General features: G+C 51.4%; 1 pseudogene; it reads right to left on the bottom strand.

Annotated features, from left to right (window-relative positions):
- Nucleotides 1-14,672: 14,672 nt before the first annotated feature.
- LOC125366300 lies at nucleotides 14,673-26,121 on the bottom strand (annotated as a pseudogene).
- Nucleotides 26,122-26,906: the final 785 nt, after the last annotated feature.

Below are 26,906 nucleotides of genomic sequence, written 5' to 3'. Positions count from 1 at the left end.
GCCGGGACCCTCATGGTGAGATGCAGACGTCCAGTCTGAACCCCATGGTAGGAAAAAAAGCTTGACAGCTGAGTGAGCCCATGAGGAAAGGGGAGGGAGGCTGGGAGTGCTCCCTACAGAGCAGGGCTTCAGAGAGTGCTCCCTACAGACCAGGGCTTCAGAGTGCTCCTTACAAACCAGGGCTTTAGAGAGTGCTCCCTACAGACCAGGGATTCAGTGAGTGCACCAGGGCTTCAGTGGGGATAAACTTATGCAGCTTGAGGTTAGTAAGACTACCAAGAACCAAACAGGGTCAGATGGGTAGGACAAGTAGTCAGGGAGGGCGACAGGGTCAATCTGAGCACTGGAAGTTCCTGATTTCTCTTCCCCAGCACATGGGTGAGACTCACCACAGTGGCCTGACCCAGCCCGTGTTGTGTGGCCTGATTCTCTGATGAACCCATGCCTCCTCCTTGCTTACCTCAGGGGCATCAACCTCAACCCTGAGGACCCTTGAGGGGCTCAGACACTTGGATGTTCAATGTGACCTTTACTCCGTCTGCACGGCCCCATCCCCTCCCAGTTGTCATGGTGGCCATCACAGGAATGTTCCAGGTAAGAAGACACTAGGGAATGAGGAGCCACCAGAGGCCCCACGGCCTTAGGCTCCCCACGGAATGGGAGAAAGGATCCCAGAGCCCAGCGCACCTCTCAGGGTGCAGAAATGCAGCCTGGATCTAAGCACTGGGAAGGCCTCCCTGTCCTCTTAGGAACCCTCCCCACCAGGGAGGACCAAGGGACGGTAGTGACAATATGCAAGCCTGCCAGCTAGCTGAGCACTTAAGAGTACACTATACCTAAACCACGCAACTTTCCTCATGGCCCACCCAGGGGTCAGCGTGTGCGAGTGTGGACACACAAACAGCCCTGAGCTGGAAGGGGCTCTGCGTGGAGCAGAAAGAGCACAAGCCCACGGCCACTTCCCGGTCAGGTTAACCACAACTCACAACGTGGACGCTGACGGAGGGCTCAAGCCACACACCTTAGAACCTTTGCGGTGATGGTGGGAATTGATAGCGCCTTCCTGTCTTCACAGTACTGGGGAGGCTGAGACAGGAGGATTGTAAGTTTGAAGTCAGCCTGGACTACAGAGAAGCAAATGAGTTAACAACTCCAAAATGGAGAGCTTTTGAAAGATACGCATGCCTGAGCCATGAGGATTTTCCCGACCCATGTGCACCCCTAGCTTTTCACTCCGTTGTTGGGTGGAGCTCTGAGGAAAGGGGAGGCTGGGAGAAGGATGGAAGGAGGCTGGGGTACTGGGGGACAAAGGGGACGGTGCCAGGAGTGGGAGGAGGAAGCGTAGATGTCAGCTAGTGATTCTGATTTAGGAAACTCTGTCTAGCTCTCTCTGGCCTCTGAATCACACACACACACACACACACACACACACACACACACACACACACACACACACACTCTCTTGCCAGGAAAGGAGAGGACCCCACAGAGACAAAGGTCGGTGACTATGGGACCTGGTGTCCTCGCCACAGTTCTCTGACCAGATCTGGGCCAGCGACTTGGTCCCCATGAATAAAGGAGCCATGAAGAAACACGAAGGGTGATTATAAGCAAGGGCCCAGTAGATCGGGTCCCAAGGGGAGGCCGTACTCCCCACTCCGGTGTGGGCTCCACTGTTGGCCTTGGCTGAGTGACCATCCTCTCTGAGCCTCAGCGTCTCCACTGATGAATTGGCCTCATGATCCTAGCACCAGTTCACCACATCCATCCATATTCCATAAAGGTTTGGAGCTGTCAGATCCACAGCCTTTTAAGGTCTCTGCCATGTCTTGAATCTGCCACGTGCAGCACCCAAGGTGAACAGGCTCTGAGGAGGAGGATGGAGTGGTATGAGGAAGGGAGGGAGGGAGGGAGGGGAGGAGGAAATTTGAGGGAGGAATTTGGGGGGGGCTTGGTGGTGGATATTTGCTTAGCCCATGTGAAACGATGAGTTGCATCTTGAGCACTGAGGGGAAATGTACAATTTTGTTTGCATAAAGCACAAAAATAAACAGGCTATCTTTTACAAATGGTGCTGGCAAAACTGGTTCAACACATGCAACAAACTAAAACTAGATCCTTATATATCACCCTGCACCAAAATCAATTCTAAATGGATCAAAGACCTCGAAATTAAAATAGATAACCTGAAAATACTAAAAGGAGTAGGAGAAACCCTTGGGCTCCTTGGCACAGGACAGAACTTCCTTAACAAACAGCCAGAAATGCTACAAATCGAAGAAAGGATGGACAAATGGGACTGCATCTAACTGCAGAGCTTCTGCAGGGCAAAGGACATAGTTCACAAGATAAACAGAAAGCCCCAAGATTGGAAAAAGATCTTTACCGGCCATACAACAGACAAAGGCCTCATATCTAAAATATATGCAGAACTAAAAAAATTAAATTCCTCCAAAACAAAACCGCAAAGAACCAATAGCCCCCTCAACAAGTGGGCTAAAGACTTACAAAGAGACTTCTCTGATGAGGAAATGAGAATGGCCAAGAGACATATGAAAAAGTTCTCTACATCACTGGCCATAAAAGAAATGCAAATCAAAACAACATTGAGATTCCATCTCACTCCAGTAAGAATGTCCTATATCAAGAAAACTAACAATAACAAATGTTGGAGGGGATGTGGCCAAAAGGGAACCCTACTTCATTGTTGGTGGGAATGTAAACTGGCTCAGCCACTATGGCAAGCAGTATGGAGATTCCTCAGAAGGCTAAACATAGAGCTCCCCTATGACCCAGAAGCCCCACTTTTGGGCATCTACCCAAATACCACAAACAAGAACACACTAAAGCCACCAGCACAACAATGTTCATTGTAGCACAATTTGTCATAGCTAAATTATGGAACCAACCCAGATGCCCCTCAGTAGATGAATGGATCAGGAAAATGTGATACATATACACAATGGAATTTTATGCCTCTATCAGAAAGAATGACATTGCCCCATTCATAAGGAAATAGAAGGACTTGGAAAAAATTATACAAAGTGAAGTGAGCCAGACCCAAAGAAACATGGACTCTATGGTCTCCCTCATAGGGAATAATTAGCACAGGTTTAGGCTAGTCACAGCAGAGGATCACATGCCCTTATGAACACATAAGATGATGCTAAGTGAAATGAACTCCATATTAGGGAAATGAGTGTTAAATCACTGTTGTACTTACTTTCAACATCCCATGTGAAACCGTAGCTTCTATTGTTGATGATCCTCTTCTATCCCCTACCTGTGATTGTACCTGCACTATCTCTGTATCTTATCTGAGTACATTGGAAACTGTGTATACTGGTATTAGAACTAGGAAAGTGAAAGGGAATACCAAAATCCAGAGACACAGGATAAAAAGATAAACGACTACAAAAGCAATACTTGCAAAACTGTTTGATGTAAACCAACTGAACAACTCATGGGGGGAGAGGGAAAGGGGGAGAATAGAGGGGGGGGGTGAGGGAAGAGGTAACAAACAGTACAAGAAATGTATCCAATGCCTAAAGTATGAAACTGTAACCTCTCTGTATATCAGTTTGACAAAACACGCACATGCACACACACACACACACACACACACACACACAGGCTAACAATGCACCCTTGTTGAACATGAATACTGCATGTATACAGAAAAACTCTTGAGGCAAGTAGGACAATTATCTTGGAGCTCAGGGCTGGTTTTGTCTGCAGGGGGTGGGAAGCAGGCACAGGAGGTCAGAAAGGGGCTCATTGGTGTTAACCACATTCTATCATTTGAGCGAAAGCAGCACGCAGGTGTAGAGGAAAGTTACTGGTTGAAAAGAGTTGCATTTATTAGGCATCTTCTCTTCTAGGTGTGACATAACACAAGGAGACTTTTCTCAGGTGTTTCTGGAAAGCGTACAATATCCTAATGGAAACAGATCTGCTGGTCATTAGGTCTCCATCCCCGAGGGCTCCAGTAGCTGGCCACGGATGTCACTGGTGCTCATAATCTGGTTTAATTCGCCTCCTGTCTTGGCCTCCTCAGAGGCCTGTTCACCCAGAGGACTGCACTGAGCATGCTCAGGAGCAGGGGCAGCTCCAGAAAGACCAGCACCAGGAAGTGGATGCTGCTCAGCAGGGACCTGTGAGAGACAGAAGCCCTGGTGGTGAGCGGCTGCCCCGGGGAGAAGGGGCTTCGGCTCTGCCCTTCACCCCCCCACACCCAGGGCCTGTGTCCAGTGAGCCACATGGAAACCAAGGCTGCACAGCACAGCCCTGCAGGAAACACCTGGGCCCCTGCTGACAGCAGAGGAGGCCCTTGAACCTGGGACTGTGGGTGGGGGAGGCTGTGACCGTGGAAGGAAGTGAAGGGAACTGGGCATTAGGAGGGCCCTGTGGCAGGAGGTGCTGAGGGATTTACCCTGGAGCCCTGCAGGGGTGGGAACTGCTCTGGGGGTTCCGGAGCCCATAATGTGGCTGTGAATGTCTGTTCTCTCCACACACCATGTCCCTTGTGGACGGGGTCTCACCTGGTCCTCTTTGTTTTCTGGAGTTTTCTTATGAGTACTGGGTTTTGAACTCAGGGCCTTGTGCTTTCTCAGAATGTACTCTACCACTTTGACCATGCCCTAGAAATCATTGTTGGCTATTGTATGTATTAATATATGCACAAATTCAGACCTTCTATGCATCTAATCAGCGTACGCACATCCATACATGCATTTCGTGTGCTTGGATTCTATTCCTCCTCTCTGTTTCTCCTGGTCACCTTCACAGACAGTCCGTGCATGGTGCACATCGACTCTGTAAAATCACAGCTGACTGGGGACATGGCTTAGTGGTACAGTGCTGGCCTAGCATGCACGAAGCCCTGGGTTTGATTCCTCAGCACCACATACACAGAAAAAGCCACAAGTTGGGCTGTGGCTCAAATGGTAGCCTTGAGCAAAAGAAGCTCAGAGGCAGTGCCTAAACCTGTGGTTCAAGCTCCAGGAATGGTTAAAAGAAAAGTGACAACTGCTCTCAGAGTGGTGGAGGATGTGGACTGGGTTGGGAGTCTGGCTGGCACAGTGACCCAGGCAGCGGGCTCAGGTCCTGGCTTCTGTGCAGGGCGTTTGCACAGACCTCTGTCTCCAGACCCCTAGGTTCCTCGCTCTCCACCCCTCCACTCATGTGACCTCTAACCAATCTGGCCTCCTCTGAAGAATACCATCCCAGCATCCTTCCCTCATCCTGTCCCCAGATTCCTTCAGGGCTGCTGTGTTCATGTGGTGACTTCTGCACTGATTTGTCTCCTTCTGGATTCAAGGGGGAGACCACAGGCTCCATCTCAGCCGGATGGGGCAGGGTGACTGTCAAGAGGGCCCTCTCGCCTGAGTAGCAACAGGCATGCCACTCTGCGGGCTTCTCACACTTAGGGGTGGGATTGGCAAGTGCGAGGGAGGCCAGGCAGGGGGAGACACAAGCCCCCCTTCCTCCCCACCACCCAAAGGCACAACAGCACCAATGCAGGCTCTTACCCTGGCTGAGGGCTGGGACCCGGAGTAGCCTCCCATGTGGTGCTGGGCCAGGTGTACATTGTTTGATGCCCCTGGGTAGGGGGCTCCAGGGAGGTCTTGTTGTTCTTGGAGCTGTAGGCTGTGGTGGGGTGAAACACAAGGCAGTTTCAGGGACTCCAGACTCCCGTCTCAGTACTCACTGGGCTTCGGCAGCTCTGACTCACAGAGGCACAACACCTGGACCATGCCAGACAGGTGTCCTAGGTCCATTTCACCCCTGGACACACCTAGGCCTGTCCAGTTGCCCTCTCTAGCCCTGCCTGAGGGCACCTTGGAACTTTCAGACAGGAGCACTGTCTTTCTGGGCAGGACAGTTTAAGCATCTCTTGGCAAGGCTCACACCTGTGCTCCTAGCTACTCCAGAGGCTGAGACCTGAGGATCGAGGTGCTAAGGCAGATGAGGCAGACAAAGCCAAGAGAGTCCTACCCTCCACTAATCCGCTGAAGGCCAGAAGTGGATTCGTGGCTCAAGTCTTACACTGCCGGCCATGAGTGGAGAAAGCTGAGTGAGAATACAAGGTTCTGAGTTCTAGCCTCAGGACTGGCACTGGGAAGGGGGAAAGAGGGAGGAGGGGAGGGAGAGAAGGAGAGGGCAAGAAGGGGAGGGCAGGAGAGCAAAGTAAGCAGAGGAAGAGAGGAAAGGATCAGAAGGCCTTTGATAGAGGGGAACTGATGTCCTGGGGTCCTGTTCCCACAGGAAGGGGGCAGACAGGAGCCTGTGACACAGGGGTCTTCCTCTCCTCCCACCCCCACCCCACCCCACTCCAGGAAGATCAAAGCCTTCATCAGGGCACATAGGCTGTTAAGGACCTAGGAGTCAGGACCAGTTCCTCTGCTGTCCCCAAGGAGGTGTTCTGGGCTGAGGCTGTCAAGCAGAGTCCACAGAAGGCCTCAAACAACACACATGCGTTCCACTGTGCTTGTGGAAACACACACACACACACACACACACACACACACACACACACACACACAGTGGCTCCCAGGCTCTGATCTGCCACTTGAGCATTTGTGGCAGTTCAGGCTCTGGTACAAGTAGGGGCTCACCTGGGAGCACAGACACCTCCAACATGACGTTTTTATGCCTGGGTGTCTCAATGTCACACCAGTAGGAGCCTGTGTCTTCCAGCAAGAGGTTCTTCCAGGTCACTGTCATGGTGAGTTTCTCAGGATGGTCTTGGGTGAACACTCTGCTCACATCTCCCTTTTCGCCTTCGGTCTTCATATACAAACATTGTGGTCCCGCAGAAGTCATTTTGCAACAGTATTTGTAATTTGCCTTGTATTTCTCCTCATACCAGCACTGCAGGCTCAGGGTTAACCCCTCAGTGCCCGTGACTCTGCTGGGGCATCTCAGAAGACAGCAGCCTGGAAAACACAAGCCCCAATTCTAGGCCCTCACAGTTGGGCAATGTCAGAGCCCCCATTCTGGGTCCTCACAGATGGGTGGTGTTATGGCTCCAAGCCAGATCACCCCTTTGCACGATTGCACCCCAAGAGTGTGACCCGGCAGTGCCTTCCTTCAGCTTCAGCCCCCAGGTTTCTCAAGCTGCTTTCACACTTGCTGGCCCCTCCTCCATCAGCCTCCACAGGCCCCTGGGCTCCACTGGGGGAAGGGGCGCTGGACCCCAGCAAGAGGCCTTTCCTTTGTTGTTTGCAGGTCCTGATGCTTGACCTTGCACTGTTCCCTGAGCTTCTTTTGCTCCACTACTGGATTTTGGGAGTACTTTATTGGAGATAAGGGTCTCAAGGGTTGTCCTGCCAGACCCTGCCTCAAACCTCAGATCCTAGATGTCAGCCTCCTGAGTAGCTAGGATTACAGGCCTGAGCCACCGGCGCCTGACCAGGGTGGGCTTTATTGACAAGGGCAATGCACACAATTGATTGTGTAGGTGAAAATAATTGACTGTAGGGGCTCAGTCACAACAAGCTTCTTTCTTCCAAACTTACCTCAGCTGGCCGAGATCTGTTGCTTTTAATTTTCAAGTAAGGTCTTCCTTTCTTTCTCTCCTCCCTCCTTCCTTCCCTCCCTCTCTCCCTCCTACCCTTCCTTCCTTCCTGTTTTTTGTGCCATTACTGGGGCTTGAAGTCAGGGTCTAGGTGCTGTCTATGATCTTTTTGTTGTTCAAGGTATGTGCTCTACCACTTGAGCCACAGCTTCCCTTTAGGCTTTTCTGGGGGTTCATTGGAGATAACAGTCTCGTGGACTTTCCTGCCCAGGCTGGCTTTGAACCACCATCCTCAGATCTCAGCCTCCAAAATAGTTAGGATTATGAGTGTGAGCCACTAGCCCTCAGGTTAAGCTCATTTTGGATTGCCATTAGTATGTCTGCCATTTTCCCCAACAGTTCTCAGAGACAAAGCAAGGAGAGTGATGTGGTAAAGCTAAGGCTGGGAAACAACCCAGATGCCCCTCTACAGATGAATGGATCAAAAAAATGTGGTACCTATACACAATGGAATATTACATAGTGATTAGAAAGGATAAAATATTGGTATTCACAGGGAAATGGTCAGAACTTGAACAAATAATGCTGAGTGAGACAAGCCTAGAACACAGAGAACAAAGGGGCATGGTTTCCTTGATATATGACTGTTAAGGTGAGGGCGACGGGACAGTAGAGACCAGGTCTTCGAAACAAAAAACTTCTTGTCAATTGGTATTTCCACAGGTTTGGGTCAGCAACCTTACATTATGTATCTAAAACCAAACAACTGGGGCTGGAGATATGGCCTAGTGGCAAGAGAGCTTGCCTCCTATACATGAGGCCCTGGGTTCGATTCCCCAGCACCACATATACAGAAAACGGCCAGAAGTGGTGCTGTGGCTCAAGTGGCAGAGTGCTAGCCTTGAGCAAAAGGAAGCCAGGGACAGTGCTCAGGCCCTGAGTCCAAGGCCCAGGACTGGCCAAAAAAAAAATAAATAAAAAAATAAATAAATAAAACCAAACAACTACTAAACATAAAAGGGTCTAAAATAGACCTCTCAGTGGATCACAATAGCTCAACAGCTATGTATATATGATTATAAAAGACAAGAATAAGCAAATTCTATTGTTGACTCTATTGTTATCTTTAAAGTTCTAGGTGAATTTCCTTTGGCATACGCCACGTGGCTACTGTATATGATTTTGGTACACTGGGTATTGTATATATGCCTACCTGATCTAGAGAAGGGAAAGAAAAATGAGGGTGTAAGATATCACAAGAAATGTACTCAGTGCCCTATTATATAACTATACCCCCTTTGCACAATACCTTGTCAACAAAATTTAATTAATAAAAAAAAGAAAAGAAAAACCTGAGGCTGCCCCCAGTCATGGAGCTTGGAGCTGGCCTTGGGGTGGCCTCATGCCTGGCTGAGGGATGGCTGTGTCTGTCCGTCTTCCTGAGACCCTCGTAGTCCATGTCATCAGGGGTGGTGGGGTCTGGGTGCCTTCCTTTCCTCACCTAGGTTGGAACTCTTTCATGTTACCACCTTGGAGCGGGGCAATGTTGAGGTTTGAACTCAGGGCCTCTCACTTGAAAGGCAGGCACTGTACCTGTAAGCTATGCTTACAGTCCTTCCACTTAAGTTCTTTCGTTTTCTTAGATTAAAAAAAATGTTATTCTAAGGGTGATGTACAGAGAAGTTACAGGTACATAAATAAGATAATGACTGTTTTTTTTTGACAATGACATCCCTTCCTTTGCTCTCTGTCCCAGTTTTCTCCTCTTGATCCTGATCCTTTGGGGTTGTTCTTGTTGCTGTTGATTTTGCCAGTCCTGGGGCTTGAACTCTGGACCTGGGCACTGACCCTGAGCTTCTTTTGCTCAAGGATAGGACTCTTCCACTCGAGCCACAGCACCATTTCCGGCTTCTTCTGTTTATGTAGTGCTGAGGAATGGAACCCAGGGCATCATGCATCCTAGGCAAGCATTCTCCCACTAAACCACACTCCCAGCCTTCCTTGGGTTATTTTGACATAGGTTATTCTTGCATTTGTGCTCCAGGCACCCAGAAATCCTCCTATTTATTCTTCCCCTGGGATGACAGGAAAACACGACCTTACCCAGGCTTTCACTGATGAGATGAGTGAAGAGTTCAAGTAAACCCCATTTTCAGGCAGCCCCTGTTTTGTTGTCTGTTTAAACTATGAGTAACCCAGGCCACCAATTATCTGGGCTAGCAAGACAAGCTTATTAGGGCCCAGCCGGTCAGGAAACTCCTTGCTTAACTCTAACCACCTGGGAATGCTTAACTCTAACCGCCCCGGAATGCCTCGAGCCCTGAGCCAATCAGATTTGTACTCGTATCCTAATCTTGCTTGAACACCTGATTGCTGTAACTTTGGGTTTTTGCCTTTATAAGCTCTATGAAATCTCAGCTCGGGGCCTTCCTCCTAACCTCTGCTGCGTCGGTGGGTAGGACGAGGCCCGAGTTGCAGCTCGCCTGAATAAAGTCTTGCTTTGGCATTTCGGAACATCTGGCTCTCGGTGGTCTTCTTGGTGGTCTTCTCGTGACATGGGCATAAGAATGAGGTCTCAAAAACTTTTTACTACCAGGTAGAGGGGGCTCACATCTCTAATCAATGAAAGCCAGCACAGGAAGGAAAGTATGTGAGACTCTTATCTCCAACTACCTACCAGGAAAACCAGAAGTGGCACTGTAGCTCAAATGGCACAGCACTAGCCTTGACCTAAAGAGCTCAGGGTCAACCCATGCCCAGAACTCAATCCACATGAAGACAAAAAAAATTTAAAAAACTGCAACAAGAAAAAGAAAAACGTTTGACTGCCAAGTACTGGTAGCTCATACCCTTGAATCTTGTTCCACAGCAGGCTGAGATCTGAGGATTGAGATTCAAAGCCAGCCCACACAGGAAAGGCTGTGAGACAGTTCTCTTCAGTGAAACACCAAAAAACCACCAGGAGAGCTATGACTAAAGTGGTAGAGCATCAGCCTTGAACTCAAAAGATCTAGACAACAGCAAGAATCTCTTGAGTTCAAGCCCCACCCAGTAGTGGCACACAGAGAAGAGCAGTGGGAGAAAGGCTGCATTCCTAGCACTGAAACAAGAATGGAGTCCAACAACACAGCAGGACTGTTTGGGAGCCAGTGTAAGGAGGACCCGGAGACCAGGATGAGGGAGGAGGCTTTGTCCTCGGTGGGTCTCCTCCCCCTCTACCCACCTGTCCCCTCCCCCAGCCATCTCCCCTCTGTGAGGACAGCTGATCTCTGGTCCTCCACCAAGGACTCCAATCAGGCATCTGCCAGGCTCAACCTGCCTCACAGACTGAGACCTTCTTTCCCCGGCCCCCACCTGTTTTCTTCCACCCCAAAACTCATGACCCAAAGGCACCCTCCATAAACACATAATGCTCAGGTGACTTCACCTGGCCACTCTCCACCCAGGCTGGCCCATTTTCCCTGGGGAGCCAGACACCTTCCCTCCCCCCTGCCTCTCCACTGCCCCCACTGTGCCCTGTGTCCAACTGGGGTGCATCAAATGTCAGAGGTACCCACGCCCTCCCAGGGGTGAGGCCCTTCAGGCAGTCCCCCTTGTATGGTGGACAGGGCGCACCTGCACTGCTGTGTGTGGACAAAGAGCCCAGGCTGGTTGTCTCAGGTGACATCTCCCCAGAGCCTGGCCCCTCCCTCCTGTCCTCCCTCTACCTCCCAAATCCCTCCACTTTCCCCAGCCCTAGGAAGAGACCCCTCACCTGGGAGCCAGGGAAGCAGCAGATGCAAAGGCAGCCACACAGCCAGGGCCCACAGGCTCATTTTCCCCCTGTAGCCACGCCAAGCTATTGGTGGATTCTAGGCCCCTCTGCAGTGGGCCAGTCCCCAGGCCTCCAACTTCTGCTTTGCTTCTTTGTGTTTCCCTTTTGGCTTCCCTTGCCTCTGATCCTGAGGCTTGTGAGAAAATGGAGGAAATTGAGGGGGACAAGTGGCTTGAGGTCAAGAGACTTGACTTCAGGGTAGAAGATGACCACAGTGTGGTGGACATGACCCAGTGCTGCCCCGGTCCTGAGAACACACCCTCTCAGGGTTCCCCTCCCAAAACTCAAAGGTCTGCCCCACAACTGTGAAGACACCCTCTGAACAGGAGGGCCAACTTTTTTTCTGGTGGGTACCCAATTTCCCTGTGGTCAGCAAAGGAGGCCTGTGGGAGGGACAGGCAGAGCCTTGGCTGCTGGTTGGGGCCCACCATTCAGTGCCCACTGTGAGGCGTCCTGCAGAGCTCCCCTCCCAGGAGCTCCAGTTCATGGTCTATTTCCGCCACCTTAGCACAGTGGACTCAGGTCCCATCAGTGGTATATCTGGCCTTGGATGAATGTCCTCCATTTGGCTCAGTGGTCCCCAGGAAGGCTGTGACTTTCCTTCTGCTGTTGTCCCCAGGGGTCCTGCTCAAGGATCCATGGACACTTTTTAAAATAATTAATTAATTAATTTTTGTGTCAGGACTGGCTTCAAACTTACTTACATCTCAGGCTTCAGAATTGCTAGGATTACAGGTTGGAGCCACCAACACCCTGCTCCCCCAATTCCTTATATAAAGCTATAGTTTTCATCCATGCTCCAGGAGATGGCATCTGTGGGACTGAAGTCCTGCCTACCTGCAGCACCCATGACACCCAGCAAGTCCTTTCCTGCCCTTTGGCAGGTCTCCTCATTTGGGGTGTAGGGGTTCGCAGAATGTGACTGTGGAAGCCCAGGATTTTAAAGATTATATACCATTATCAAGTTGGTTTTATTTCTGGAATGCAAGGATGGTTCGACATACTGAAATTGATACACATAATACATCAGGTTAATAAAATAAGGGGAAGGGGCTGGGAATGAGGCTTAGCAATAGAGTGCTTTTCTTGCATACAGGAAGCTCTGAGCTTGATTCCTCAGTTCCACATAAACAATAAAAGCCAGAGGTGGCACTGTGGCTCAAGTGGTAGAGCACTAACTTTGAGTAAGAGGAGCTCAGGACAGGACTCAGGCCAGAGTTCAAGCCCCAGGACCAGCCTCTACCCTGGAAATGCAAACACACCCCATGATGGAAAAATACAAGATTCTCATCTCCAATTAACCAGCCAAAAGCTGGAAGTGGAGGTGTGGTTCAACTGGTAGAACAACAACTTTGAGTGAAATAGCTAAGTAAGAGTAGGAGTACCAGAGTGCAAGCCCCAGTACCCACACACTTACTTATTCAACACACACACAAGCGCACATACTCATACACACACACACCCTCCCTGGGAGAGGATGGGCGCTGTGCTCTCCCAGACAGTAGTTGTTTGCTGAAGCTTGGGCCATGGGTTCTCTCTGGCTCCTGGCTGATGCATGATAAAACCCAGAGGTTTTATCAGATGCACAGAATATCAAAAGGCCATGTAGCCAAGCTGGTACTGCCCACTCTCTGGACCTCTAGTTGGGCATGCTGCTGCTCCACCTGCTGCCTCTTTTGAGCTGTCCCACAAGAGGGCAGGGGTGGAACTATAGATGTAAGGATGTAGGGACCACCTGTTCATTTCACCTGTGGGGCAGATGTTGGGAGCCAAGCTGGCAGTAAAGTTCTTCCTGACCTCTGGCTGTGTTCTTAAGGACGTGCAAAGGCATGGCTTACTGGAAAGAGAGGACTAATAGGAAATGCTTTACTGTGTCCACAGGAGTCCATTCTTATGTTAACCAACCTCATCCTGTCTTAGCTGCTATCAGATATTGCCAACTCCGAGCCTTTTTGTGTTCTTGAATTTTAGTAACCCTATGCTATTTCCTGGTTTCAAACTGCATATAAGCTGGACGTTAAGAATAAACATGGCAGCAGTGTTGAGCTACAATTTTGAGCTGCAGACCTCCGGAAACCAATCTTTTGTCTTTTGTCTTTTTTCTCTTGTCTAATATCTTTCTTTTTCTTTTATCCTCGCCCCCTCAATCAGGATTCCCTTTCGTTGTCGGCTAGCTCCAGCAGGCAGAGAAGGAAAAGCCACAGAAGTGCATCTCAAACCTCCCTTTGTCTCTCCACCTCCTTGAGGTTGGTTCTTCAACACCACCAAATGATGGGTTGGGGGCTAGCACCCCAGGGTCTCAGCCAGTGAGAACGCTTTCTAAGCATGTGGTTTAGTCACAGGGGAAGGGACCCAAGGATGTGACTCTAAACCCTTCCCAGGCTTCCTGCTCCTAAGAGAGGAGGAGGCTCAACTTTCTTCATGGCCCAACCAGGGATCAGAGTGTCTGAGTGTGGATGCAGAAATAGCCCTGTGCTGAAAGGGGCTCTGGGTTGTGCAGAAAGAACAGAAACCGACGGCCATTTCCTGGTCAGGCTAACCACATCTCTCTACATGGACAGTGACAGAGGGCTCAAGTCTTACACATTAGAGCTTTTATGGTAATGCTGAGAATAAATAGTGCCTTCCTGTCATGATAGCACAGGAGAATTGTAAGTTTGAGGTCAGCCTAGACTACAGAAAAACAAACAAGTTAACAACTCCAAAATGGAGAGCTTTTGAAAGATGCACATGCCTGAGCCATGAAGAATTTCCCAACACCTGTGTACCCCCAGCTTTTCACTCTGTTGTTGGGTGGAGCTCTGAGGAAAGGGGAGGCTGGGAGAAGGATGGAAGGAGGTTGGGGTGGTGGGGGTACAAAGGGGACAGTGCCAGGCTTGAGAGGAGGAAGTGTTGATGTCAGCTAGTGATTCTGATTTAGGAAACTCTGTCTAGCTCTCTCTGGCCTTTGAATCACACACACACAATATCTTCCCAGGAAGGAGAAAACATGAGCTGCATCTTGAGCACTGAATGGGGAAGGGACAGTTTTGTTTTCATAAAACACAAGAATAAACAAGCTAACAATGCACCCTTGGTGAACATAGGCAGGTGTGTGGGAAAACTCTTGAGGCAAGTAGGACAATTATCTTGGAGCTCAGGGCTGGTTTTGTCTGCAGGGGGTGGGAAGCAGGCACAGGAGGTCAGAAAGGGGCTCATTGGTGTTAACCACATTCTATCATTTGAGCTAAAGCAGCACGCAGGTGTGGAGGAAAGTTAGTGGTTGAAAAGAGTTGCATTTATTAGGCATCTTCTCTTCTAGGTGTGACATAACAGAGGGAGACTTCTCTCAGGTGTTTCTGGAAAGCGTATAGTATCCTAATGGAAACAGATCTGCTGGTCATTAGGTCTCCATCCCCGAGGGCTGCAGTAGCTGGCCACGGATGTCACTGGTGCTCATAATCCGGTTTAATCCGCCTCCCGCCTTGACCTCCTCAGAGGCCTGTTCACTCAGAGGACTGCACTGAGCATGCTCAGGAGCAGGGGCAGCTCCAGAAAGACCAGCAGCAGGAAGTGGACACTGCTCAGCAGGGACCTGTGAGAGATAGAAGCCCTGGTTCTGAGCGGCTGCCCCGGAGAGAAGGAGCTTTGGGTCTGCCCTTCACCCCCCCACACCCAGGGCCTGTGTCCAGTGAGCCACGCGGGGACCAAGGCTGCACGGCACAGCCCTGCAGGAAACACCTCTGCCCCTGCTGACAGCAGAGGAGGCCCTTGAACCTGGGATTGTGGGTGGGGGAGGCTGTGGCCATGGAAGGAAGTGAAGGGAGCCGGGCATCAGGAGGGCCCTGTGGCAGGAGGTGCTGAGGGATTTACCCCGAGCCCTGCAGGGGTGGGAACTGCTCTGTGGGGTTCCGGAGCCCATAATGTGGCTGTGAATGCCTGTTCCTCTCCACACACCATGTCCCTTGAGGACGGGGTCTCACATGGTCCATTTTGCTTTCTGGAGTTTTCTTATGAGGTCTGGGTTTTGAACTCAGAGCCTTGTGCTTTCTCAGAATATGCTCTACCACTTCAGCCATGCCCCAGAAATTGTTGGCTATTGTATGTATTAATATATGTACAAATTCAGACCTATGCATCTAATCAGCGTACACACCTCCGTACATGCATGTCATGTGCTTGGATTCTATTTCTCCTCTCTGTGTCTCCTGGTCACCTTCACAGACAGTCCGTGCATGGTGCACATCGACTCTGTGTAAAATCACAGCTGACCGGGAATGTGGCTTAGCGGTACAGTGCCGGCCTAGCATGCACATAGCCCTGGGTTTGATTCCCCAGTACCACATAAACAGAAAAAGCCACACGTTGGGCTGTGGCTCAAATGGTAGAGTGCTAGCCTTGAGCAAAAGAAGCTCAGAGACAGTGCCTAAACCTGTGGTTCAAGCTCCAGGAATGGTTAAAGAAAAATGGCAACTGCTCTCAGAGTGGTGGAGGATGTGGACTGGGTTGGGAGTCTGGCTGGCACCATGACCCAGGCAGCGGGCTCAGGTCCTGGTGTCCATGCATGGCATTTGCACAGACCTCTGTCTCCAGACCCCTAGTGTCCTCTCTCTCCACCCCTCCACTCATGTGACCTCTAACCAATCTGGCCTCCTCTGAAGAACACCATGCCAGCATCCTTCCCTCATCCTGTCCCCAGATTCCTTCAGGGCTGCTATGTTCTTGTGGTGACTTCTGCACTGACTTGTCTCTTTCTGGATTCAAGTGGGAGACCACAGGCTCCATCTCAGCCGGATGGGGCAGGGTGACTGTCAAGAGGGCCCTCTCGGCTGAATAGAAACAGGCATGCCACTCTGCGGGCTTCTCACACTTAGGGGTGGGATTGGCAAGTGCGAGGGAGGCCAGGCAGGGGGAGACACAAGCCCCCCTTCCTCCCCACCACCCAAAGGCACAACAGCACCAATGCAGGCTCTTACCCTGGCTGTGGGCTGGGACCCGGAGTAGCCTCCCTTGTGGTGCTGGGCCACGTGTACAATGGTGGAGGCCCCTGGGTGGGGTGCTCCATGGAGGTCATGTTGTTCTTGGAGCTGTAGGCTGTGGTGGGGTGAAACACACGGCAGTTTCAGGGACTCCAGACTCCTGTCTCAGTACTCACTGGGCTTTGGCAGCTCTGACTCACAGAGGCTTGACACCTGGACCATGCCAGACAGGTGTCCTAGGTCCATTCCACCCCTTGACACACCTAGGCCTGTCCAGCTGCCCTCCCTAGCTCTACCTTGTTGGGGTCAGCTGCACCTTTAAGGGGCCACAGCTGACCTCAGCCTGTCCCTCCCCTTCCCGTCTTTAACCGGAAGAGAAGGAAGTCTGACATCACTTGAGGGACAGCCCCTTGGGACCAATCAGGGGCCCCTCTCTTGTGCCCACCTTTAGGGTATATCTGGGAGGCTCCTTATTTGAATAAACAGAAGCCCTAGAGGTTTTTCTCCTGGGGCCCATGCGTCCGTGTTGTTCTTGGCGGTTTGGGGGCACCCTGCGACCACACACCACCGAGGCTACCCGTGGCCATTGCTCCCTCGTGAGCGATAATGGGCCACCCAGGAAGGGGCGGACAAGCCCCTTCCCCCCAAAACTAGGGGAAGTAGAGAGAGAGAGAGAGAGAGAGAGAGAGAGAGAGAGAGAGAGACGAGGCTACCTGTGGCCATCGCTCCCACGTGAGAGCGATAAAGAACCACCCAGGAAGGGGCGGACAAGCCCCTTCCCCCCCAAGCGAGGGGAATTCGAGAGAGAGGGCCCACACTACCTGAGGGCACCTTGGCAATTTCAGACTGTGTTTCTGGGCAGGACATTTTAAGCATCTCTTGGCAAGGCTCACACCTGTGCTCCTGGCTTCTCCAGAGGCTGAGGCCTGAGGATCGAGGTGCTAAGGCAGATGAGGCAGACAAAGCCAAGAGAGTCCTACCCTCCACTGCCAGGTTCGGGTCGCTTCCCCTGGTGTTGAGATCCAGGCTCTGCTCTGCTCTAACAGCTCCCTTTCTCACCCTCTCCCCTGGTCACCCGACCCGCAGGTAAGGCCAGAGTAGAGTGGGGGGCTCAGGAAAGACCTCAGGTGCACGCGGCCGTACGAGATCGCTTTACCCCCCTCCTTACCCATGAAGAAAGCCAGGCGTGCGCGGATCTCGGAGACGCTTCAAGAGCAAATCTGATTTAATAAGGGAGGGGCTAGAGCTGATATAGTAGAAGGTGACCAGAGAAGAGGTCATCGACCAGAGTGCTGGTGATAGGTTGGCGAGCTTGTCATAAGACCCCCTCATGAGCTAACATCACCTGGATGGCGCCACCCCGGGGGCGAAAGCCCGGGAGACTGGGGGGCACATGGGCTTGTGAGAAAGTTTGGGGGCTGGTTGCAAAGCCAGTTCTTCTGGTTCCAGACCCAGAGAATTGTGGCCTGCTTCCGCATTCCCCCAGGGCTGGGGGATGGGCGGCGTCTCTGGCGTGCTCTCCGTTGCCCTTCCCCCTCAAGGCCAAGGCTGAACCCCAACATCTGCCCCTTTTACTTTTATTTATTTATTTTTTTTTTGCCAGTCCTGGGCCTTGAACTCAGGGCCTGAGCACTGTCCCTGGCTTCTTCCCGCTCAAGGCTAGCACTCTGCCACTTGAGCCACAGCGCCACTTCTGGCCGTTTTCTGTATATGTGGTGCTGGGGAATCGAACCTAGGGCCTCGTGTATCCGAGGCAGGCACTCTTGCCACTAGACTATATCCCCAGCCCCTTATTTTTTCTTTGAACAGCAGGAGGCGCCCTACTTGAGAACGTGCCATGTCTTAGGTTGCCCCCCCCATGGGGAGTCGTACTTGTCCTGGGCTATGCCCTAGCTCTTCAGGCTGACCTTCCTGCCGGGCTGGCCGGCCCGATGAGAGGACTCGTGGAGAGTGGGATTGGCACTTGAAAGAAAGCCCTGATAATTTTTCTCATGCCAGCGGACCTCAGTGAGCAGCAGCTCCTAATGGTTGTGTGACGAGCCTCATGGGGTTCCTAGATGGCTAAAAGGCCAAAGGCCACTTGTTACCTAGACAGCTCTGGCCTATCGCTTACAATATAAGAGACCCATGTGTCTAGCACAGGGCAATGTAGACATAATGTAAATGGGAGCATCAAGCAGACATGAGCATAAGCAATCGTAATACAAGGCAAATGCAAACATGAGTAACTGCAACACCTGAGCAATTACAACACAGGCACAAAGCAATGGAGGGTCTCTTATCTGGCTTAGTCCATAGGAAATAGAGGAATCCTGGTCCATTCTGGTGTCACTCAAGGTAGTGCAGATGGCACTCCCTTTCCTCGATGGTGAGGTAGAGGTAGGTTCAGGTCCTGGCGATTTGGCAGCCAGGGTGCTGGTAACTTAACAATTGAGGTTAGTAAACACTTTATAGTAAACATTGCAGCAAGGTGCCAATTCCTTGCTTATTGTAAACATTTATCATAAAACATTAAGGTGTCCAAATTCTTTAGCTCCTATTTCCCTCCAATGGGGGCCCCTAAGATAAGCAGCAAAGGGGGGAGTGAAGGAAGGAACAACAGTGTGCAAAATTTCCCTTTGGTTCTTGTGCAAGGCTGTGGGCCACGCTGCCACAGCAAACATTACTCCAAAGGGCACCAGGCAAGGTCCAGGGAAGAAACAGGGCCGACACTGGGTCCATCGCCAGTACAGTCAGGCTTTCCCGTTTCTCCATAGGAAATTCCACCACGGTCTTTGCTTTCCTGAGAGGAAACAAGGAGAGACATCCCTCAAGAGCAAGTTACCTTGGGCGGTCATTCTGATGAACAATATTTTAAGTCTCTAGCTGGTATCCAGATTGGATTCGGTTCCCCAGTTGGGAAAACGCATGTGAAACCCCTTCCCGCACTGATAAGTGGGTCTGGGCCTCGCCATGCCCCTGTAAGGGGGTCCTTCCAACAGACTTCCACGTTTAAGTAGGGTGTTTGGCTTGACCAGTGTCTCTGGAAAGCCGACAGAGGTTGATCCTTAGAGAAATTTAAAATATTCAATGTAAACATCGCTGTCCTCAGCTGGTCATGGGGGCTTCCCCCCTTTTTGTTTTAATAATTAATCCTTTATGGTCTTATTATGCCTCTCCATTATGGCTGACCCTTTGGGTTATATGGTATTCCAGTGGTATGTTAAATATTCCACATTTGGAAAAAGGCCTGTAAAGGCTTGCTGATGAAACAAGGTCCATTATCTGTTTTTACCTGTAAAGGAAGCCCTAGGATAGCAAAACATTGTAAGAAGTGGCTTTCAGCATGCCGTGCTCTTTCCCCCGCATGCAGAGAGGCCCAACACGCACCAGAGCATGTGTCAATAGACATAAATATATATTTTAGCCTTCCAAAAGGAGCATAGTGGGTTACATCAGTCTGCCAGATAACATTGGGCTTTAAGCCTCTGGGATTGACCCCAGGAGATTGCAGGGGAGGGACCTGCACGAAAGGCATACATGATTTGCAAGTCCTTATAATCTTTTTTAAGTCTTTTATAGCAATTGAAGGAAATCTCTGATGTAACCCTCTCCAATTTAAGTGAGTACGCTCATGGAGTCCTTGGACCATTTGAAGGTTTTGAGGTTGTACAATGGCCAGAGCTATAATGGCTCCATTAGTGGCCAGCTGGTCAGCCATACGATTACCTTGTGCCAGGTCCCCAGGCAGTCCTTGGTGTCCACGAAGGTGCTGTAAAAATATAGGCTCACCCCGCTCTTTTAACAGAGACCTGACTTGGATCATCAGAGGGGTGATTGGGTTTTCATCTAATTTAATGTATGAAAATACCAGGTTGGGTAGCAAATTAACCACATACAGACTATCAGAAAACAAGTTCATTGGCTGTTTGACATGGGTCAGTGCCAGGGCGACTGCTTACAATTCCTTAAACTGCGCAGACCCAGTGACTGCTTCAAAGTAATGGGTGTTTTCTTTCCCACCGGCAGGGGGCGAGGCGGAGCACACCACTACAGGAGAGCCGGCTCATCCCCCATCTGTAAACACATTGGCAGCCTTGACAAGAGGCCTGGTAGAGGCAGGTGAAGCCAGGGTCTTAGCCAATTAATCTCCCCCAACAGTCTTTGCATCTCCACTAGAGTATAAGATGACTGGAAGGATAACTGGGGCTTAAGGGGGCACACAGAGTCTAGTTTAAGCTCTGCCCCCAAGATCTTAAAGGGTTATACTTTCTGAATCTTGTCACTGGCTATACGCAGTCCTCCTCTTTGTAGGAGTGTTTGTACCTTACTATAGGCCAAGTCTAGCACTTGAACATCTGCTGATCCAATAATAATGTCATCCATGTAAATATATAAAATAATATCTGACTGGTTCTGAAGAGGTTGAAGAACTTGTGACACATAATGTTGGCAGAAGGCAGGACTATTTTTTTTTCTCAAATTTTTATTATCAAACTGACGTACAGAGAGGTTACAGTATCATACGTTGGGCATTGGATACATTTCTTGTACTGTTTGTTGCCTTGTCCCTCATGCCCCCCTCCCTCCCCCCCTTTTCCTCCCCCCCCCAGGTGTTCAGTTCACTTACACCAAACAGTTTTGCAAGTATTGCTTTTGTAGTTATTTCTCTTTTTTTTACCCTGTGTCTCTCGAATTTGGTATTCCCTTTGAATTTCCTACTTCCAATACCAGTAAACACGGTTTCCAATATACTCAGATAAGATTACAGAGATAGTGTAGGTACAAACATAGGAAGGTGATACAAAACATCATCAATAATAGAAACTACACATACACATAGGACGTTGAAAGTAGTTACAACTGTGATATATCACTTGTTTCCATAACATGGAGTTCATTTCACTTAGCATCATCTTATGTGTTTCTAAGTGTATAGCTATTGGGCCTTGTGATGCTCTGCTATGGCTTGCCTAAACCTGTACTAATTATTCCCAATAAGGGAGGCCATAGAGTCCATGTTTCTTTGGGTCTGGCTCACTTCACTTAGTATAACTTTTTCCAAGTAGAAGGCAGGACTATTAACCATGCCCTGAGGTAAGACTACCCACTCATACCTCTGGTCTGGTTCCTGATAGTTAACCGAGGGCACAGAGAAAGCAAACTACTCACAATCCTGGGGGTCAAGGGAAATGGAAAAGAAACAGTCCTTGATGTCAATTATAATGAAATTAAGATCCCGAGGAATAGAGGGGATCCATGGCAGCCCCCATAAAGGAGTGCCAGCGGGGATTATCCACTCATTAATCTTTCTTAGGTCCTGTACCATCCTCCATTTACCTGAGGCCTTTTGTACAACAAATACAGGGCTGTTCCAAGGGCTCAGCGAAGGTCTAATATGCCCAAGGGATAGTTGTTCTGATACTATTTCCTTTAACTTTTCTAATTTGTTTGAGGGAATAGGCCACTGTTCCACCCAGATTGGGGCTCCCGGGTGCCATCGAATGGCAGGGACAGTTGGAACAGTGGCCCTTAGGATTGGGGGTGAGGCCCTGTAGAAGAAACAGGAGCCTCCTGCCCCGAGGCCTCAGAGGGAGGCGCTTTTTGGCAGCCACTAGGGCCACCTGACAGGTCCTGGCCAGTGATGACCGCAGCCTTAATCTTTCCTAAGATATCTCGTCCCAACAGGTTAGCTGGTGAGTTTGTCATTATTAAGGGACGCACTACCCCCTTTCCACCGTTCATGTCATCCCAGGGAAGCCAATCCCTGGTTGTTTCACTCTCAGCTGTGCCTCCCACCCCCGAGGTCTGGGGCCAGGGATTAGGTCCCACCATGGAGGCACTAGTTCCTTCTTTAATATAGTCTGGTCTGCTGCGGTATCAATTAAGACTCGGAACTTCTTTCCAGCTATGATAATTTCTGTCTTTGGCCTCATCTCCGGGACGATGGGGACTGCCCAGAGGGCCTTGGCCTCAGGCTGTTTATTGGGCCTGTCCCGGGATTGATCACCTCCTTCAGGTGACGGGGCTGGAGGGCGCCCCATTAGTCATTTAAAGGCCTTCCCTTAGCATCAAATCTGGACCTACACTCTCTTCGCCAATGAAATCCCTTTTGGCAGCGGGGGCAAAGTCTTTTGGGTACCTCCCTAGCCCTCCAGCTTGGGGACTGTCCCCTCAAGGTGCCAGATCTTACAGGGCTAGATCTTACGGGGTTAGAGGGGCAGACTCTCTTAGTGTGACCCCAGCCGCTGCATATGTAACAGCGCTCCCTGCTTGCCTCACCGGTGGGGGCGGGGGCGGGCTCCTCAGTAAGCAGAGTGGTCAGCGGCTGCGCCTGGTAGGCTCGTGCGCTGATGCCCCAACAAGCGTAGATCCAGCTGTCCACTGATCTCTCCTTTACTCCTGCACAAGCCAATCTGCATTCTGATGTCATCCCTTCCCACACCAGGGTCCTCAGAAATTGATTTACCTGGGGCCCATGAAACTGTCGGCGGAGATTGTCCCTCACTTGGCCAACGAAGGCAGCAAGGCTCTCATTGGTTTCTTGGGTAGCTTTTATTGCCGGGGAATCTAGGGACCCCTCTCTCAAGCCGCACCATGCGACCAGTCCCACAGCCTGTACCTGCTCCCGGTAGGGGGCAGGGAAGGCAGCCCGTTGGGGGTGGGTGGATCCAAACAGCATGCCAAAGGTTATGGGGATTGGCGGATCGGTGGCCTGATTTCTCTCTGCCTGAGCATAGCACTCATATCTGAAGAGGGAACACCACTCCTCATACATTGTTCTATCAAGCAGTGACCGGGCCAGGCTTCTCCACTCCTGAGCGGTAGAAAACCGGTGGGCCACGCCCTCGAGTAGGCTCTCCTCCCAGCGGGTGTTTGGTTCCCCTCCTTCGAGAACTATTCTCCTGAATTCTCTGAAATCCTGTATCTCCTGGGGCCGCCACGAGGCTGAGATGGCTACCAGGTTGAGATTTGCTGAGTCGTCTGAGTTCGGTGAATGCGTGCAGCCACTGGGCTGCTGCTGCCCCTCAGCCGGGCTCCTTGAATTTGCATATGTATGGAGCCGAGCCGGGCCTCTGGTGGGGGAGGGGTAGCAAGCCGGCAGCGTTGCGCATCTCTCGGCTGCCGTGGGAGCGCCGTCTGGATTGGGGTCCCGGGGATCAAGCTCGTGCTCGCCCCGGGCCTCTCGGAGCGGGGCATCGGGGCCCCCTCCGGACCAAAATTCCCTCCGGCTGCCCTCTCCTGAGTCCAGGGACTCTCCCCTGGGTCCGAGGAGAAGCAAGCCTTGAGGGTTTTAATAGCCTGCAGGGCCACGAGTGGGAGTTCTTCTCCCCATTCTGCCTCCTCTAACTCCCGTTCTAGTTGGTCCCAAGTTTCCCACGAGAGTGGGTTGGCCTCAGCGAACCACGGGACCCTATGGGTCAGCTCCTCCAAAATTTGTATAGCACAGGGTTCCGAAATACTTATCCCCGCGTTTTGGAGGGTGAACTTTAGGATTTTAAGGGGAGAATTACTTCGCCTACTTTGAACTTGTCCCATCCTCTTTGCTGACCTGGATGGGAAGACTGCCCGTCCCGGGGTTTACACCCCAATTCCCTGAGGGTCTATCGGGAGCCGGACTTCCTCGCATGGGTTCTGCCAACCCACGCTGGGCGCCAAAGTTCCGGGCTTGGGTCGCCTCCTCTGGCGCGGAGATCCAGGCTCTGCTCTGCTCTAACAGCTCCTTTTCTCACCCTCTCCCCTGGTCACCCGACCCGCAGGTAAGACCAGAGTGGAGTGGGAGGCTCAGGAAAGACCTCAGGTGCACGCGGCCGTAAGAGATCGCTTTACCCCCCTCCTTGCCCGTGAAGAAAGCCAGGCGTGCGCGGATCTCGGAGATGCTTCAAGAGCAAATCTGATTTAATAAGGGAGGGGCTAGAGCTGATATAGTAGAAGGTGACCAGAGAAGGGGTCATCGACCAGAGAGCTGGCGATAGGCCGGCGAACTTGTCATAGGACCCCCTCATGAGCTAACGTCATCTGGATAGCGCCACCCCGGGGGTGAAAGCCCGCGAGACTGGGGGGCACATGGGCTGGCGAGAAAGTTTGGGGGCTGGTTGCAAAGCCAGTTCTTCTGGTTCCAGACCCAGAGAATTGTGGCCTGCTTCCGCATTCCCCCAGGGCTGGGGGAATGGCCGCGTCTCTGGCGTGCTCTCCGTTGCCTTTCCCCCTCAAGGCCAAGGCTGAACCCCAACACTCCACTAATCCACTGAAGACCAGAAATGGAGCTATGGCTCAAGTCTTACACTGCCGGCCATGAGTGGAGAAAGCTGAGTGAGAATACAAGGTTCGGGCTGGGGATATGGCCTAGTGGCAAGAGTGCTTGCCTCGTATACATGAGGCCCTGGGTTCAATTCCCCAGCACCACATATACAGAAAATGGCCAGAAGTGGCGCTGTGGCTCAAGTGGCAGAGTGTTAGCCTTGAGCAAAAACAAAAAGAAGCCAGGGACAGTAGTCAGGCCCTGAATCTAAGCCCCAGGACTGGCCAAAAAAAAAGAGAGAGAGAATACAAGGTTCTGAGTTCTAGCCTCAGCACTGGCACAGGGAAAGGGGAAAGAGGAAGGAGAGGAGGGATAAAAAGGGAGGGCAGGGGAGCAAAGTAAGCAGAGGAGAGAAGAGCAAAGGATCAGAAGGCCTTTGATAGAGGGGAACTGATGTCCTGGGATCCTGTTTCCACAGGTGTTGGGGATTCAGCTTGGCCTTGAAGGGGGAAGGGCGATGAGAGCGCTCCTGAGACGCCACCCTTTCCCCAGCCCTGGGGCAGTGTGGAAGTGAGCCACACCTATCTCCTTCTGGGTCTGTAACCAGAAGGGGTAGCTTTGAGACCATCCCCCCCACCTTGCGCCAGCAAGCACGTGTGCTCCCCTTTCTCGGGCTTTGCCCAGAGGGTGGTACTACGGGAAGTGACGTTAGCCCATGAGGGAGGTCCTTGGGAGCTGCTCTTGGACGGACATGCTGGCCAGCCTATCGCCGGCTCCTGCTCAATCCTCGTCATCATCACTATATTACTGTGAGCCCCTCCCGAATAAACCAGATTGCTCTCCGAAGTGTCCCCGAGATCCGTGTGCGCCCGGCTTCCTTGGTGGGTAAGGAGGGAGGAAAAGGGTATCCCGATCGGCCACGTATACCTTAGGCTTGCCGTGTCCCTTCGCTCCACCTTGGCCGCCCGCGGTTTGGATGCCCAGGGGAGAGGGTGAAAAGGGGAGCACTGATAAGGGAGTAATCTTAGCATGTCTGCACCAGGGGAGGTGAATCTATCCCGGCACACAGGAAGGGGGCAGACAGGAGCCTGTGACACAGGGGTCTTCCCCTCCTCCCATCCCCCCCACCCCACCCCAGGAAGCTCAAAGCCTTCATCAGGGCACATAGGCTGTTAAGGACCTAGGAGTCAGGACCAGTTCCTCTGCTGTCCCCAAGGAGGTGTTCTGGGCTGAGGCTGTCAAGCAGAGTCCACAGAAGGCCTCAAACAACACACATGCATTCCACTGTGCTTGTGGAAACACACACACACACACACACACACACACACACAGTGGCTCCCAGGCTCTGATCTGGTTCCTTCCCCAGCTTCTGCCTACTGAGCCTCTGTGACAGTCTGGGCACTGGTACAAGTGGGGGCTCACCTGGGAGCACAGACACCTCAAACAGGAAGTCGTTATAAGTTCCTTTAGCCAGGGGTGTCTCAATCCCACACCAGTAGGAGCCTGTGTCCTTCAGGAAGAGGGTCTTCCAGGTCACTGTGATGATGAGGTCCTCAGGATGGTCACGGATGAACACTCTGCTCACTCCCTCTACGCCTTTGGTCTTCATAGTATTCCCACATCGTGGTACCACAGAAGTGTTTTTGCAACAGTATTTGCAATCTCTCTTGTATTTCTCCTCATAGCAGCCCTGAAGGATCAGGGTTGCCCCCTCAAAGCCCGTGATTCTGCTGGGGCATCTCAGAAGACAGCAGCCTGGAAAACACAGCCCCTATTCTGGGCCCTCACAGATGGCCCATGTCAGGGGCCCCAATATTTGGCCCTCACGGATGGGCAGTGTCAAGGGTCCCTATTCTGGGCCCTCGCATATGGGCAATGTCACGGGTCCAAGCCACATCACCCCTTTGCACGATTGCACACCAAGTGTGTGACCAGAAGTACCATCCTCCAGCCTCAGCACCCACGTTTCTCAAGATGCTTTCACACATGCGGGCCCCTCCTCCATCAGCCTCCACAGGCCCCTGGGCCTGGGGAAAGGGTTGCTCAACCCCAGAAGGCTATCTTTTTGTTGTTCTTTGCAGGTCCTGGTGCTTGACCTTGCACTATCCCTGAGCTTCTTTTGCTCCACTATTGGATTTTGGGAGTACTTTGTTCGAGATAAGAGTATCAAAAGTTTCCCTGCCAAACCTGGCCTCAACCCTCAGATCCTCAGATGTCAGCCTCCGGAGTAGCTAGGATTGCAGGCCTGAGCCACCAGCGCCTGACCAGGGTGGGCTTTATTGACAAGGGCAATGCACACAATTGATTGTGTAGGTGAAAATAGCTGACTGTAGGGGCTCATGAATGGAGGCCTCCTTCTTCCAGACTTACCTCAGCTGGCCCAGATTTGCTGAA

This window comes from Perognathus longimembris, chromosome 17 (genome assembly GCF_023159225.1).
Source record: "Perognathus longimembris pacificus isolate PPM17 chromosome 17, ASM2315922v1, whole genome shotgun sequence".
NCBI classification, from domain to species: domain Eukaryota; kingdom Metazoa; phylum Chordata; class Mammalia; order Rodentia; family Heteromyidae; genus Perognathus; species Perognathus longimembris.
The sequence above is the reverse complement of the archived record's forward strand: the minus strand, read 5'-3'. Positions and strand labels throughout refer to the sequence as shown.